This window comes from Belonocnema kinseyi, chromosome 7 (assembly GCF_010883055.1).
Source record: "Belonocnema kinseyi isolate 2016_QV_RU_SX_M_011 chromosome 7, B_treatae_v1, whole genome shotgun sequence".
In the NCBI taxonomy this organism is placed as follows: domain Eukaryota; kingdom Metazoa; phylum Arthropoda; class Insecta; order Hymenoptera; family Cynipidae; genus Belonocnema; species Belonocnema kinseyi.
This window is the reverse complement of record NC_046663.1, coordinates 33,019,731-33,034,470: the sequence shown is the minus strand read 5'-3', so window position 1 is coordinate 33,034,470 and position 14,740 is coordinate 33,019,731.

Below are 14,740 nucleotides of genomic sequence, written 5' to 3'. Positions count from 1 at the left end.
ATTCCTAAGTTTTACCATTATGTATTATAACCCATTCTGAAATTTTACCTTTCTTAATTTTTACCGTTCCGAAAAATGAACGGCCCCCAATAATTTTATAGCTGCTGACCTGGTGAACCTTTTTGTTGCAATCCAAACGGATTAAGATGGCTTGACGCAGTTGTATCAACTGCTGGAGCTGGATTAGCAGTATATATAGGGTCAAAAGAATTTAGAGTAAAAGTTTGAGCTCCATGTAAATCAACGTGCGCTACTGCAGTTGGAAGACGTGTCCGAGCCCGAATAGCACCAGCTACTGGTTTTTCCACTATGTCCGTTCTGTCTTTCTTATTTTTGAAAGGCTTTTTTGTAGTGATAAGTTTTTCCAGATCTGATGATTCTGTGAACAGAGAAATATAAAAAATATAGATAGGGCCTTTAATATCAGAAACAACTGATGCAGATATTAAACGAGGAACTACATGTGCTAAGTTTTCAAATAAAATTAATGATGTCTCACTTACCAATCGTATTGAAGGAAAGCATGAAGAGAAGCTGAAGAGCATTGAAAAAGATCTTCATTCTTTAAGGAGATTTAACTAAATAACTTAGAATTTCGCACCGGAAAACTTTTGATTAATCAGGATTTCGCTCAAAAATACATAAAATAGTCATTTGAAATACATTTTTAGGTAGCGAGGAGAAAAAAGGTAAGACGATGATTTATAACGTTTTATTTATTTTCCTCAATTTTTAAAGATAACGATATGCTACCTAGGTTTTCAAGGTTTCATAAATGCGATAGAGTTAGATCAATACATAGTAGATCAACACATCATTGAAACAAATATTTGTCTTTCAAATACTTTACTCTAGGAAATGTTTGTCTTTGATAATCTAAACGTGGAATACATAGTGTCCCTGGAAAAATATCAGCTTTTTTTTAAAGATGTTAACAAGAGTAAAATAAGTTCTAATGTTTCTAATTATTATTTTCAACTCTCATTTGTAATAATATTAATTAATTTAAAAATGTCAATGAACTTTCATTATTATGACTGAAGTAATTAATTCTATGATGGTTAACATTTGCTTACTAGCACTCCCTTTTTTGAACCATGTAATTAGAAACTGCAAAATAAAATTTAATTTAAAGCATATACATTTTTCTATTGCAATATATAGTATGATAATACCTGAAAATAAAATCAAATTGAAAAACACAGTATTGTATTTTCTACTTTTTCTTTCGTTTGAAATTTATTATTAAAATTAAATTGGTAAAACTGTCACATACTAATCTATTTTAAAAGTGAAATTTTATAACTAGCCAAGTAAATCGTTGACACTTAGATGTCATATTTATGTTTCAAAATTTTACAGACTTTTCTATCTGAAATTTTCTTAAACAGGGTGAATAAAGTTATTTTTTTCAAGTCAAGGAATATTATCTTTAAAAAAAATTAATTTAGGGACCATATTAAATAAGAAATAAGTAACTTCGAATTCATAACTTTTCAAGAAAAAATAATGCAATTTCAAAAATATAGATCAATTATTAAATTGATTCATTATTAACTGTACTGATGGAACTTGAACTAAAAAAGTTAGTTTTTATCAAAGTAGTTCTACTTCTAACCAATTAAACGAGTCATTAAGGGCATGTGATAGCCAGTAAATTATCGATATAACGAGCGCTCGGTTCCCTCCACTTTTCTCTTACAATAATAAAGATTTTGTCTTAAAAATTTGAAATATTTGAAAATATGCGAACATATGTCCCAGAACTCATTTTGGGTTAATTAAAAAAATATAATTTTTCTAAATTTGATTAATGTGTGATACTTGAGAAATTACATCAATTTTACCATCGTAAAATTCCCTCGGCTTTTCCCATACAATAATAAATATTACTGTATTTCAAATCTGGAAATTGATAGCCAACATGCTAACGGACGTCCCCGAACTCTTATTTTATGAAAAATTAAAAAAAAAATATTTAGCTATATTTCATTGAGGTCCATGTATTTTGATGTTACTGTGTGTCACAACTATCCCCAGCTTTACTTCCAAACTACAAAATATTGTTGGCTGCAAATAATGGGGTAATGTTAGTTGTTGTTTAGCGGTCATGTACAGAACACACAACATTTTTTGGAATTTCAACAACCCCGAAAACCTCCAAGTACAAACTTTCAAAAGAAAACACTCAGTAGAAAATGTCTGCCTCAATGTATTCAAAGCAAATGCTCAAGACATGATGGGACATATCTCGTAATTTCAAATTAGCATAACTTGGTAAAGAAAAATGGTAATTGAACTCTGCGACTCTCAAATTAAAGAGTAAGAGAAGTACTATATGGTACAACTAAAGAAAAACTCCCAAAAATGTTGTGTATTTTTTAAATAACTTCAAATACCTCAAGCTATTGCACATATATTACATTTTTATTTAACACAATACGTTTCTTATTATGATCGTTTAAAAAAAGGGTTCGAGGACATCCTTTATAATATTTTATAGCATTTCCCAATTCAGTTTTCAAACATTTTAATTTTTGCAGGAAAAAAGCCGAGGGAACTGAACCCGATTAATCACACGACGAGGTATCACATGCCCTTAACCAAAAAAAGTAGATTTTCAAAAAGATAAATATTCAACATATTTAATTTTTAAGGTAGAGCACGATAATTGCGCAGGTTCATTGGAATGTGTTCCTGGTACCGGTGTTTTATACCATTTTTTTCAGAATTAGCAACCGGAGCCGAACCCTTGAAGCGACTGTTCCAAAGTAATGTCGGGTGGCATTGAAGTTAGGAGCAGCAAGAGGCCTTAAATAGCCTGAAAAGAGCCGTGACAAGTGTCCCTATACTCGTCTGTCCAAGATTAGAGAACGCAGTCGAAAACCCTTTTAACCTACAAAAAGACGCAAGCGTTTTGACTCAGATGCAAGATGAGGAGAAGAGAAACTACACCGTTACCGAGCGCGAATATCTAGTCGTCGTTTGGGGAATACGAAAATTTCACGAATATCTGGAGGAGTTTTATTTTAAATCTATCATCAACAACAGCAGTCTTTGGTCGCTAAACAATCAATGCAATCCGACCGACCAGCTGGCGAGATGTGGACTAGAACTTCAGTGTTATCATTTCAATATCATTCAATGAAGAGGTGCCCTGCCTTACGTTCTTGATACATTGTCTAGGTAGAACAAGAAGGACGAAGCTCCAAAATTGAGTGTGAGTGACACGACCGATACTTGGTATCAACTACATTTTTCATGAAGTTCTAGACCGGGCCAAAATATTTCCCAACAAATGAATATAAACAATTTGTTGGAAGGTCACCATTATCCACACAACGACTCCGGTGTACCACGCTCAAGTCAATCCTCCTAAAATTGTGAATAGTATCTTGAAAACATTGATCCTTTCCTTCTTTCATGGCAAACACCAAGATTGGGGCATACATCTAGCAGAATCAGATTTGCGTACAACTCTGCGGTTCGCGGCACCTTAAAAGTCTCCCTTGCTTTTCTGAACTTTGGGCAAAAACCCCTACCCTATAAGAAACCAAGAGGTTAGCCATTAAGAAGTAAACTGCAATGTTCACGAAACGTCAGCAAAATTTGTAATTGTTTACACGATTGGAATCGAAATATATCTTTTTATCCAAATGAATCTTCGTGAAAGAATTAAATCTTTTATTCTATTTAAAGGTTCCGAGTCAAGAAAAAAAGAAGGAACTTAGAACTAACTCGGACCCCCAAGTTTTGTTTTTTAACCATTTCTTTCGTTATCTTTCTGCTAGAATCCCCGACAGTCTTCCCTCTAGGATGACACACCAACTTCAAATCCTGGTACTGTGATTAGCTGCCAGCAGATGCCATTAGATGCGGCAGAAAGGAAAGTACTCAATGGTGCATTCTACGTACGAACGAATTTTGGCATTCTCCGTTGCGCATTCTGATAATTTCACTCCAAGTCTCGAACAGCGAACTTCTTGTACTAATAAAATAGAATTGCAAAAATGAACCCTCTAAGTGCAGTTAAGTATTTGAAATTTCAAAGATTGTACCAAAATATACGTAACTATAAACCGAAGATTGTCAAATTAAATGGAATTGATCGTTGATTAGGAATTCTTCAATAGGATTAAAGTATCAGAGTTTTGTTTTTGGCAAAGGCTTTTGGCGGATCGAAGCACCCCAAAGAATGGAGGAAGGATTTCCGCTAAGACGCTTTGCCTTTCTACCTAGTGCCTGAAGAATATTTTTTAGCTTAGTGTGCTTTTTTTAGTGATGTCGCTGAAAAAACGTGAAGCCCATCTTTTTGATTCTAATTTAACTGAATTTGTTTGGACGTGAGCTCTGAAGAAGTACGAAGAAGTACTAAGACGTTAGCTTTAAAGAGACGCTGACTAAAGTGAATAATTAATATCAACTAATTTAGGTTATAAGAGGAACAAAGACTGTACCGATGATTCTTTAACCTCATGATCGAATAAACGGTTATTATTAATAGAAAAAATGTTGTTCAGCTAATTATTTAGGCTAGCGCTTTTCGATAGTAAACCACCTTTACCTTATATTAGTAAGTGACTGTCTCCCTAAATTCATAAGATTTAAATTTATTTAGATATTTTTTTGAGATATAGAATAATTTTATTTTTAGTATGAGTAATTGAAGTGGTGGATGATTTTAACAGACAAAATTAAAACCATTATATATTTAATAAAGTACTTTACATTTTCAAAAAAGTAGTTGAATTTTAAACCAAAAATTCTCAATTCTCAATAGAAAGCTTAATATTTGACACGAAAAAGTAACTTCAAACGACAAATTGTTGGATTTTTTGTTATTAAATTCTGTTCGTTTAGTTTCCATACAAGCTTTGCGTATATGTGTAGATAGTGAATCAGGAGAATATATGAGGAAATATACACATAATAAATTAATATTTGTTTTCCCTGTCATTCTCTCCGGTTTTCCGAAATTATTCTGAGGGACGCAGACTTTTAATGTTTCAGAACTGCGTTATAGTTTGAACACGAACGCGGCATTGAACTAAATATTTGTAAAGCCAATAGTACTTATTAGACGCTTACTTTTACAGGATTTTTTGTTTGGTTACTATAGAGCCTTATTATACATATTTTCTCTAATAATATTCTATCTTCTAATTAATTTAAATTTTTCTCCATATACAAATAAAAATTCCAATCTAGTATGACCAAATAGAATCCATTAACTTAAAAAAATTGCAAACAATCCGCTGCTCCCTTCTTAATTTCAAGACAAAAAAAATTTGTACCGATTTTGAAAAAATATTGTAAAATAAGTTTTATACGTTTAATTATTGCTTTTAATGTTAATTCGTGGAGCAGTGTTAAAAAGGTTGGGGCACAGTTAAAATTGTTTATGTAACAGTAGTTATTTAGAGTCTTAGCTTTTTCTTTCTATTAGGGGAGAAGTTAGTATTTTTATTTCATCTGAATGATAAAGGTCTTATTTTGTTCTCGGCGGGATTCTCGGAAATTAGACTTGAGTTGATTTTATTATAAAGAATAATTTAGAAATCACACTAATATTATTGTTATACAATATAAGCAATGATAGTTTAAATTTTAATAAACACCATACATGCAGAATTGTGTTATCCACACATGTAATCGAATTCTGGCGGACATAAATTAATGAAGATAAATAGATTACAAAATAATAACGTAATTAAAAATAGATATAATGACTTGATAAATCTCATTTGCAGGTTATGTAGCAAACTTGCAAATATAAAGGCTTATTCATATCAGTGCTCCCAATCTTGGCAACTTTTTGAACTGCGCTTGCGTCGCGCCGGCAAAACAGTTGGCGCGCTGATTTTGAATATTGTCGGTATTCAAATGTGATATTTATAATAAATAATGAATAGAAAATGCATTAACAGTAATTTTATATTCCTGAAAGAAGATTTTGAAGTGACAGATAAAAATTGTATTCGATTTAAATTAAAAAGACATTATGAATTTCGAGTTCAGAGAAAAAATTTTTTTTTTTAGCACAACGATTAATCTTGTCTCTGTCGAGTTTCTAATTTTTATTGTTTTCATTCGCAAAAATTTTACCTAAAATAAAATCAATAAAGTTACTAAAAATAAATTTAAATTTTTGATTTTTTCTAGAGTCAAAATAAAAAACGTTTTTTGCAATAAAATCAAAATATTTTTTTATCTGCCACTCAAAAGTTCTAGTTTAGGATTAATAAATTACTTTTAAAGCATTTCCCAATTATTATATATTATCAATATAACATTTGAATATTTATATAATTTAAAATGCACGCGCTTAAGTAACAAATCGTGTTGCTGGCGTGAAGCAAGCGCAGTTCCAAAAGTTCTGAAAATTGGGAGCCCTGATTCATATGCAAGAAAATTTTCGTCGTAATTCATTGGTCGATAAACTAATTCTTTATGCTGACATTTATAAATAAGTCATCATCAGCAATCTTCAATTATTTAAAGGGGAATCTTGCTTTAATCCTTTTGAATTTCTTTCTTTATTTCAAAAAATACCCTAAGTATATTTTCAACTTTATAAAGTAAGGGTAATTCTTTACGGAGGTCGAATTTGAATAAACTGATGAATTAATTTTAAACATCGAGTTCGTTTCTGGGTTCTGAACGAATCAAATTGGGCATAAATTAACAAAATAGCTAGAAATGAATCCTATGAAAAATATTCATTTCACGATTAATTCAAAACAGGCCTTTGTGAAAAGGTACCCTGAGTGAAGACTATGCTTCTAAAAGATTCACTTAATAATAATTAATTACAAAGTTTATTAATTGCATATCAAACATTTTTTAAATAAAATTATGTAAATAATTTATCATTTCTTTTATAACTTTTTAGAGTAGGTTAAAATAGGTTGGGCAAGTAATCAATTTTTACTTACAATCAATAAAATTGTATTAAATTTCCAATTATTAATTGACCAATGATTTCAAATCATGGTAATTTAAAGATCGTGTAGACTCAAGCCAATTTTGTATTAAAAATTCTAAAATAAGTGAACCTTAACAAGTAAGAAGAAAAATGAATAAATATTAATATTGTTAGTGTTTGCTTTACCAAAATATTCTGTAAATCGCTAAACTACCAATCCGACTTTGCAAGCGGTTATGGGAACTTTTTGCACCATTTTATCATATTTTTTCAAGCTGTCAGAAACTACAAGTTTTGCATTTAAAATTCTTTCCTCATTCCATTTTGCCTACAGTTAGAAGCCTTCCTGATAGTGAAAAACATTTTTCTACATCAGCGTTTCCATTTATCAGAGCAAGAGCAATTTGAACAATTTGCTTTATTTCTCGATATGTTACATTTGGATTTGAATGATTTTAAAGGCTGAATATAAGACTCCAATAGGAATAAATTCTTTTATCCTTACACGGAAAAAATGGATGGTCAAAGTTAGAGGGTTAAAAATTTGAGAGCCAGGCAGTCCCTCTACATGGTCGAACCGCCCTTTCATAATTTTTTCGACAAAGTTAATAATACTCTTATTTTATGTCCAGTCTGACTTTTATCAGTAAATCATACTCACTATCAGGGATAACTAAGGCATCCCTCACGGGATGGTCAACACGAAAATGCTGTTTTCACTTACTTCGACCATCCACGAAGGAGCATATAACCCATCGCGTATGGTCAATTGCTTGATTTTTGTCAATCAGGCGCGTGAAAATTTAAATATCAACTGACCACCATACAGTGGTGCTATTCATCAAAAAAATAAAATTTTTACCCTATAGTATGCTGTTCTGCAAGTATCTATTTTTCATAAGTAATAGTAATAATAATATTTTTCATAACTAATGTGACTTTTGAGACATTTAATTATAATCTTTTTGAGGTTAATATTAGTTTGCAGTTGATTATCATTATTATTTCATAAAATAATTAAGTTTATTTATTGATTTAAAAGTCAATCATTATTGCTCAATCTTTGTTTATTGTGTGAGGATACATCGTTTCTATGTAAAGATAATAGAAAGCTGAAACTGCAATAAAAATACTATCAATATATTTAAAGGTAATTAATCATCAGGGGCAGATGTACTTGATTTATATTTCTTTATATCTTTATTTGAAATTGAAATGTCTTTCTATATCTTTCGCAGAAAGTTGAAGTGTTTCATTAAAACTTTCCTTTTTTGGGGTGAAAAATGATTTTTTGAACTGAAAATTTAACTATTTTGGGAAAAATTAAATTTTTGTTTGAAACCTTTTATTTTTGGGTCAAAATTCTATTCTTTTATGTAAAAAACTCGTCATTTTGGCTTCGAAATTTAACAATTTGGTTGAAAAGTCAACTATGTGGTAGAAAATTCAAATTTTTTGTAAATTCGTCTCTTTTGGTCGTGAATTAAGGTTTTTTGTTGAAAATTTGATGACTCTGTCTGAAAATCGGTTTTTATTATTGAAATTGGTTTTATCGAAAAATGTAACTACTTCGTGTTTGTTGAAAACTCTGTTGTTGAAAATTGAACTATTTGCTAAAAAATTAATATATTTTGTTAAAAAGTTGTATTTTTGGTGGAAAATTATCGTTATTTTTTATAGTTCTACTTTTTGATTGGGAATCATGTTAAATATTCATTTCTTTGTTTGAAAATTTAACTATTTTTATAAAAATTTGTTTATATTTGCTTGAAAATTAATCTTTTAAATTCTAATTATGGAACTAAAAATCAAATCGAATTGAGATTTTCCAAAAAGTTGGCCAATTCATTGGCGGAAAATTCGTTCGCTTGAAGTTTGTCGTAACTAAAACTTTCTCGCTCACTTTTTTAACGTGAAAGTCTAAAAACGTGGTTTTTCATTCGGATTAAAAAAGAAAACATTAGAAATTAACTTTTGACTCTTTTTGGACATTGTAGCCTCCGCTAGAGTGTCACGAATAAAACTCAAGAAGAAATTTGTGAATTAGTTGATAAACGAATTACTTACGGCGAGTGGAATGTGAAAAAACATGGCATCCTGAGAGAAAAACTGTAAATGGAGACTCAGGTTCATTTTTCAAGAGCTACTGAAAATATTTTTTGTTTTTTCAAATTTCGAATTTCACTTTTGATATCTGACGTCACAGCCTGGACAATACTTTTACACGTTCTCAAGCACCTGTCGCCTTCTTGTCCAGAACTCCTCAATTAGACTATTCATTTTTTTATTTGAAAGTTCAAATTTTTGATTGAAAATGCAAGTATTTCATTTTAAATTAACTTTTATGGCGAATTTCTACTTTTTTGTAGAAAATTAATCTTTTTGAATTTAAAAGCAAACTTTACAGTTGAGCAATCATATACGGTACCTTAGGAATTAAACTTTTTTGAAAAAAATGCTATTTTTGGCTTAGAAATTAATGAGTATGCTAAAGGATTACGTATTTCATTCAAAATTTGACTTTTTTGGTAGAAGCTTATTGTTCTGATTAAAAAATGCACCTGTTCTGTAAATCTAGATGACGTAGATAAATTTGAGTTTTTTTTAATGGATAGAAAGCGAGATTTAATAGAGTTGTAACATGTAAAGTTTACTCTGAAATCGCTACAAACATTACATTTTGTTTCTTTCTGTAAATCTCTTTTGATAAAAATTAAAATTTCCGCTCAAGTTCAATTATTTGATTGATAATTCATATATTGGTTTAAAAATTCGCCTATATTTAATTTGTGAAACGTTATATTTATATAATCAACTAACCTCAACTTGAAATTTAGAGCCGGATTTATATTAGGAGCAAACATGGGCAACTGCCCAAAGCGGAAAGTTCTTGAAAAGAGTGGGAGGGGTGGATACATTTTTGATGAATTCACTACTTTACCTTTCGTTCTCTCAGAAAAAACTGTGTGGACTTTGCCGAAATACTTTCATTTTCTTAGCAAATCGCTAGAAACTTTTCGAAAAATTGAATTTCAAAGACTTTGAACACAATTATTGAACAGGTATCAAAATTTTTAAAGACCTTTTTTCAAAACAACTCTAGTTTCGCTACACAATTATTACAGGTAATTTTTGCAGCGAATTCCAGTTAAGCAGAATTCTATTCACACCATACGCCATGAAATTTAAACGATTACCACCCAAAGCATCCCTATTGTTTTTAAAATTGCTTCATCTAAATCATTGTTGTCAACATGTGTCAACTGTAACTTCAAGGACGAAACAGTGAAACTGCTTGAGCAATTTGTCAACATTGCCAAAAAAATTTTCATAATATAAGGGTTAATCGAAAAAGATTAAGCGGCGTTGAGTATAAAATACGCGCAGCTAATACTGCAAACACGCAAGCATTCAACTTTTGGAGCATGAAAATTCTTAAAATCATAAAGTTTATGTGTATAAATCTAAGTAATTGTTTAACAAAAAAATATAATTGATTAGAAGTTTATTTCCCAAGTTGAAGGGGAAGTTTCTTATTCGAGAAAAATTTTACAAATAGTTGTATCAGCTAAAAAAAGTTAGCTCTGCATGGTCTATCGTTCAGAGGTAGTAATGAAAAATTAGACATATCACACGTAGACAAAATTGCTTTTGGCTTTAGATGTGTCAAAACTGATGGTACTCTAGTAGAAAGGTTTTTTTAATTCATACGAAATCCTGGAAAGAAGGGACAAGATTTGGCAGACGCAGTACTTGCGACCCTGCAGGGTTTTGGTCTGGAAGTTGCAGACTGTAGAAGTCAATCTTTATGATAACGCTAGTAATTGTTAGGGAATGCACAAGAGTTTAAAGGCAAACATAAAAGAAATCAATGACTTAGCTATTTATGCCCCATGCTCTGCCCATTCTTCAAACTTGATTGGTGTTAACGCAGTTGGACGTTGTCCTGTAGCGATTTTTTTTCAACGCAGTTTAAGCATTGTACAATTTTTTACGGCGTCAACACATCAAATGGAACTGTTGCGGTCAACTAAGAAAACCAAATCTGTTACTTTGAAATCTTTATCTGCTACCAGATGGTCTGCTCGTGATGACACTGTTGAGGTTTGGATCGATATTTACCGGAAATTCTAGAGATTTTAAAGACAATAGAAATAAGTGATAATGAAAGCGTGATCACAAAACAGGAATCTGCAGGAATTAGGAAACAGTTGAAAAATTTAGAAATGTCTTGTATCGTGGGCACTTAAAATATCTATGACTGATATTTGCAAATCGGAAGTGTTTTGCGAAAAAAAGAAAATTATACGTCGATGAAAAGAAGGGTGGGGAAGTTGAACATTTTATATCGATCTTGATAGATTATCGTCTGAATTGCAAAAAAGAAGCATAAAATATAAAGATATTTGCGAAAAATGTGTTGTCATTACACAATTTGATAAGTTAACATCTATTGAAATTCGCGAGAAGTCAACATTGTTAAGACAGGTTTATAAGTCAGATTTTGAATATTTGATTAGATAATGAATTTGTGCATTCTCATTCATTTTTCTGCAAGAAAAACATTGAGACAAAGTCACTATTAGAACTGCGAAAATTTTTTCTCGAAAAAGATTTGTTTCTTCTCTTTCCAAATGTTGAAAAATAGCCTACAGAATATTTTTTCTACTATTGCCGTAACTAACTGCAGCGCAGAAATATCTTTTTCATGCCCTAAGCCAATTGCAAATTAGACAGGCCGACACATTTTAAAGCCAGAGACCAGACCTAACATTTCCGAAGGATTTTGATGCACTGAATCCGCATCCGAACTCAAAATTGCTCCTTTATGTCAGGTTTTCAAGATCTCCTGACCTAGAAGTGCAAAAAAAGGCGTTTTTAGCTGTTTTTGAGGTTATGTAACTGAACAAGAAAAATGTCTACCACAAAAGCTAATACGGAATTTGAAAGCACTAATCTTCCCCTTACAAACCTACTTGAATTTATCAGGATATCTTTATTTTTCACCAAAATATTATAATTTGAAATTTTTTATTTTAGCGTTTTAACCCATTAACGCTGAGGTATTCAGATTTATACAACGCATTCTCTATTGCTGACGGTACGATATTTTTTTAAAAAATATTATCTCAGGGATTTCCGAGGGTGCCCTTTCTATTGCCGGTGTCCGTTTTTTGTTATAACCCCTAGAAGATCCAATATGGCGGCCACAATTTAGGGCTTTAAAAAGGAACAAAGGATCCCGCACAAAATACCAAAAAAAAAAGCGTGCATTCGTTTGGAACCAAAATTCGTACATTGATAAAACAAAAGAAAACGGACTGCGCGGAATTCTACTGCGCACTCTATGCGCATTCTAATGTTAACACTCGTTGTATGTGCGCGCCGTTCTGCGGCGCAGATAGTCTTCGATCCCTAGCTGGCTCATTGAGCTGGCGACGCTTTTATGACTTGTTGTGCATAGGTGATGTAATTCGTTTTTTGCTACAAATCTTTCCGTGTTAGAGATCACGTTTGAGTGGCGCGCTAACGGTTGGATTCGTAGGTAATAAAATTCTTTTTGTATCCGAAATCGGTCTGGCAGTTACATTTCGTGTCGATCGTGATCATTGTATATAGTGAGTTTTAGAATTTCCACGTTACTATTCGTTATAAGAAAAAATGAGTTCAAGAACTCGTTGCGCTAAGAAAGTTAATACATTTTGTCAATTAATGATTCAATAAAAACCTCATACTTCAACTGTTATGGGACTTCAAGGAAAAATTTGGACAAACCGTGGGTACCAACCGCAATTTGTCATGCTTGTAGATTAAATTTTTCAAATTAGCAAGATGAAAGTACCAAGACGCAGAATGTTAATAGAAAGGAATAGAAAGGGCACCCTCAAAAACCCCTGAGATAAAATATTGAAGAAAAAATATCGTACCGTCAGCAATAGAGAATGCGTTGTATAAATCTGAACACCTCAGCGTTAATTTGAAAGGGGAAGATTAGTACTTTCAAATTGCATATTAGCTTTGTGGTGGACATTTTTCTTGTAAAGTTACATAACCCCAAAAACAGGTAAAAACGCATTTTTTGCACTTTTAGGTTAGAATGTCTTGAAAACCTGACCTACAGGAGCAATTTTTAGTTCGGATTGGGATTCAGCGCATCAAAATCCTTCGGAAATGTTTGTTCTGCTTTCTGGCTTTTGACTTTTTTCAAATTTTGTCGGCCTGTGTTATTTAAGATTTCAAACCACAGAAAATAGACTGAAAACTCTCTCTATTTTATGTGACGAATCTGAATTATTGCGTTGTATAGACTTCGAGAATTTGATCATTTGATTTGCTAACATAAAATCAAGGCGAGTATTTATTTAAGAAATGTTGTTTGACTTATGTACAAATTAAAACAGAATTTCAGATCCTCAGTTGTATATATTGCATTATTAATAATTATTTGCTACACGAAATTGTTTAATGAGCCATGGATTCGAGATCATCATTGCATACGAGAGTTTTTAAGGTATCGTTCTTTTCTACAATATCTGTGTGTAAGTGGGGACTGCAAAGAATGGTTTAGTTAACAGTTTTACTAAAATCAATTAATTTAGGCGAAATAACATAAAAAGCTGTGAATTTTTTTTTGATTTTACGAAAATAAGTCATTTATTTAATTATTGTTGGCAATTTGGAAAATGTGCGATTAGAGACTTAAAAAGATTTTAAAATACTTCAAGTCCTCTTAGAAATTTTTAACATATTTTTAATGATTTTTAAGAATATAAAGGCATTTTGAAATAATGCAAAAAAATTGAATGATTTTGGAGAAGTTTCAAATATTTTTTTAAGAATCCTAAAATGTTTCAGAATTTGCAAGAGGTTCAAGGAATTTGATAGAATGTCAAGCGATTAACTGAAAAGTTATTCAAAAAGATTTCAATGATTTAATTTTATTTAAAAGAGATTTTGAAAGGTATCAAGATAGTTTTAGTGATCTTAAAGAATGTGAAGCGAACTATTGAAAAGTTATTGAAAAAATTTTTAAATAAATTTAAAGAGACTTTAAGAGATTTTACCTATAAAATTTAAAGATTTTAAGGATTTTAAAAAGATTTTGAGAGATCTAACCAAATTTAAAGTATTTTTAGAGTTTTCAATTAATTTGGTCAATTTTAAAATATTTTTAATGATTTCAAAGAATGTAAACGATTTTCAAGAGATTTAAAAAAATTTAAGAATATTTAAAGAACTTTAAGATATTTGAATTATTTTTTGTCAATTTCGAGAAATTTTGAAAGATTTTTAATAATGGTAAAGAAGTTGAAGGGGAACAAAATTCAGAGGAGTTTAAGGATTTTCAAAAAGTCTTACATGATTTATAAGAAGGAGCACAGTCTTTGATAATTTTTATTTTTTCCTTGTTTCTTTCTAAGTGCAAAAATAATAACTTCACATCTTTAAAAAACACACTTTAACGCACTACCAAAATTCAAAAATGTTGACATCCACTATCACAACGTTGCAGCCTAACCTCAATTACGGAAAATTATATTTTTTCTTGATGGATTGCTCAAATCGCGCAATTCCACAAATTGCTAATAATAATTAAAGAAATGGTTTTTTATCTGAAAAGCAAGGCCATGTCAGGATTTTACGCTTATTTTCGTATACAAAAATTAATTTTAGTCAAACTCATATGTAATCAATGCTTTGCAGTTCACCACGAAGTAGTACCAGGTGTATACATATGAAACCGGTATTTTTTCAAGAAAAAAACACATTTATTTCAAGAGAATGATAACAAATATTTTATTCAAAGTATGCGCC